Here is a 3,758-nt window from a genome sequence, read left to right on the forward strand (position 1 = left end):
ACAATTGATTCTTTCAAACCTTTCCAGTGAGCAATAAGGTTTAATTTTGAAATACAAAGGTAAGTTCCAGACATGAGTTAGTAGAAGCACCAGAAGCCTTTGATTTGAATGATATTGGGAATGAACAGTTTACCAAAATCTCTCTCCTAAACACTAAATTTTTACACTAATGGTATATGATTATCAATCTTTTAATTTGTCTATTACGGTGCAACTTCTCTGGGGAGACCATATAATTCAACTCATTAAAGCAAAATCCTGGTAAGGAAGCTCCAAGCACTTTGCTTGGATCTGAGGATGAAGACTAATGGGAAAGTAAGCTTAGGGGCAGGAGCTCATTCCAGGAGAGCTCAGTGCTCATCAGCCATTGTTCAGTTGATGTTCATGAGGGCCCTAGATTGAGTCTAGAAGGAAAAGATCCTGAAGAATTGACAGGTCTGGGGCAGGGGTGGGTGGGAAACAGAAAATTATGCACAACATGATTCATAATTTTGTAAAAGCTGGTTTTACTCAATAAGAAAAAGAGAGAGAGATTCTCAAGTGTTGTACAATTCTTTCTGTGGGATGTTAAGGGAATGTTTGCAACATATATTCCTTTTAAGTTGTGATTCTGGTTTCATTAGAAAGAGAGAATTCCCTTCCCACTGACCTACCCAGGTTGCCTAATTTTCCTTTCGATTTCTCCTTCAAGTATTAGGCACTGCTTTATAAATAAATATAAAGGTCCAAAACAATTTTCATGCCAAAGAGGAAAATGCTGGTGAAAAAACTTGCTTTGTGTACACATGGCTTGAAAATAATTATTTCTCTGGAGATCCTATGTGGTACATTATGCTCTGATTAATAACAATATGATTATTTTTTCAACTTAGAAATAGCTTCTGCCACTCACACACACATGCACATATATAAACACATATATATGTGTGTTTGTATTTATACATATATTTATATATAAACACATATGTATACTATATCTATATTTAGTATATATGTATATATAAGTATATATACTATATACACAAATATGTATATGTGTGTGATATATAGCTAACTTCAAAAAAGATAGAGTACTTTTTCTATGACTCATGTTTCATTTGAGTTTTAAATTTTAAATTACCTTCACAGAGTTGTACAAAGGGATTTCTATTTATCATATACATTTGTGTGTACAATATCTAAATCAATGTCATCTTCCATAATTTCCCCCACCCATCTCTCCCATTCCCATCCATCTCCTAGAATGTCCTACTTCTACTTTCACATTTGTACATGGAGTACCATGGACATCTTCAGTTTTAACCCAGCATCCCTTTCTACATTCATCTTCCCCTATCTGCAAGCCCTGCTTCTTTTTTTTTTTTTAAATAGAAAACCTAGATTTAGGGCTGGGAATATGGCCTAGTGGCAAGAGTGCTTGCCTCCTACACATGAAGCTCTCGGTTCGATTCCCCAGCACCACATATATGGAAAACGGCCAGAAGGGGCGCTGTGGCTCAGGTAGCAGAGTGCTAGCCTTGAGCGGGAAGAAGCCAGGGACAGTGCTCAGGCCCTGAGTCCAAGGCCCAGGACTGGCCAAAAAAACACACACACACAAACCCAGAAAACCTAGATTTATTTGTTAAGCTATTACAAAGACAAAACAATCATCATGGGAAAGACTTTGAGGACATCATCTCAGTTCATTTGATCTGTTATAGAACCTAAGAGAGTGGAAATTCAAGGCTATAACCTAAGAGACCAGAGCAGAGCAGATGGTAAACCAGGGCAGAAGCTAGCCATTGCATCAGTGGTGGGATTTGGTTGGAGTTTTTCAGAGATGCCAGCAAGGCCTGAATTCATTCATGTGGGCTTGGAATTAGTAAGACTCATGTCCATGTGGAACACAACAGAGGCTAATTCCTCTGTGATCTTGGCCTTGTCTCTTAAGGGTAAAGATATCCTTATGTCCCAGAGAGGCTTTTCAGCTTCAGACTCACTCTTGCAAACCCCACCGTTGTCAACTCATACCCCAAGCTCTAGTGTGTTTCACCAGAGTCCTGCTAGTGGTCAGAGAAGTGCAGCAAAGGCAGGAAGTAGTGGCCTACTCGGGTAAGACCAGACACAGAAAGTTTGGGGTAAGTGATCAATTACAAACAACCCCTTGGTTAAGTTAATTCATCTTTGTTAATAAAGGTCATAATTTCTTCTGCTGGTGACAACCTGCTGCCTGCCTCAGTATCGTTGTCTTGAGAAATAACTGGTTTAAGTGAGTTTTGAAGGAAAAAAAGCTTTTCATCAGCCGTACTCCACAGAGGAAGAGGTACCTACAGTTCCAAGCAGAATCTTAAAGCAGATTAAAGCTCTTTCAGTGATCAACATCTGCATCCTCAAACGGACCAGAAAATGGACCACCTCCATGCCATCTTCATAATCTCTTATTGAATTTTTTGTCTGGACTCCAGCCATGTTATACTGACTGCTCACAGACTGAGACAGCATTCCTTCTAATATCTCCAGTGTGGCTTGCCCTTCTGCTGTTAAATGGGATAATCCTTTTTCATAGGTATAAATTGTAGGGATCCCCATGTTCTTTTTCGTGTGCTTCCACATCATAGTCTTCTCCATCATAATCATCCGAGTCTTCATCCTCAGGATCTGGATGCAGGGCCTGGCAGTCACACATCACAGTGAACATTGCCTCCAATGCTGATTTATCACTAGGCACAAATGTAAATTTAGTAATAGGTTCCACAGTATTATCACTATCTTCTTCATCAGAAAGAGATTCTCTTGATTCTTCTTCAAATTTGGCATTCACCATACAAATGTTCTTGAGCATAGGCATTTAGATCCCCAGAGACCGTATTTAAGCTAATGGTGGGGTATTCCAGTGAGAATCCTAATCTAGAACCATCTAATCAAGACAGGCGGCTCTCAGCGGAAGCACCAAGCCCTGTTTCTTCATAGAGTTGTAGCTCCATTTTCTGGCATGTGGAACACATCTTAATCTTGAATTTGGAGTAAATGAAAAGATATTGATACCAAATGACTTCTGACTAAGAGCCAGACATGATGCTGGGAACATTAAATCTTTCATAATAGACTTGATATGGCACAACATACTTTATGTTTCACTATTTTTGAAAAACATGACTACTATTCATGCAAAAAAGCTATGATGTAGTCTACAATTAGATGTTTCATGTTTGTTCTTATTTTCCTCATTTAACACAGTATCAAGAGAGACATCATTCAGGATTCTGCAAAAGTCTTGTAGCTCACTATTAAGTAATGCCATTCAAAAAAAATCTTCAGTAGGTTGGTCTTTTGCACTGTGCTTAAACTGGTCACTCAAGCTTAAAAAGAATCCACAATTGTTATATAGAAAGTATAGGAAATAGTACAAGTAATGTATCCAATGCCTAACGTATGAAACTGTAACCTCTCTGTACATCAGTTTGATAATAAAAATTTGAAAAAATAAAAAAAGAAAGTATAGGAAATATACACAATTCTAAATAGACATAGATATGAAGAGTTACAGGAGGACTATAAGTGTGTATCTATCTTAATATAGTGGCACTTGGAGAAGTATATAAATGTCAAAACTTCTATAACTATACACAAAATTCATGCATTTTAGGCACTTTAATTCAGAGGCAGAGAAAGAGTAGGAGGTGAGAAAGGAAAGAAGAAAGGAAGGAGAGCATAGAGATGAAGAAGAGGTTAAAAAAATAAAAGAGTAGACACTGGCTGGGTGCCGGTGGCTCATGCCT

The 3,758-nt window shown here is 38.1% G+C and overlaps 1 pseudogene; it reads right to left on the minus strand.

Annotated features, from left to right (window-relative positions):
• Positions 1-2,347: 2,347 nt before the first annotated feature.
• Positions 2,348-2,984, minus strand: LOC125351064 (annotated as a pseudogene).
• Between the last annotated feature and the right edge of the window lie 774 nt (positions 2,985-3,758).

Source organism: Perognathus longimembris, chromosome 5 (genome assembly GCF_023159225.1).
Source record: "Perognathus longimembris pacificus isolate PPM17 chromosome 5, ASM2315922v1, whole genome shotgun sequence".
Lineage (NCBI taxonomy): Eukaryota > Metazoa > Chordata > Mammalia > Rodentia > Heteromyidae > Perognathus > Perognathus longimembris.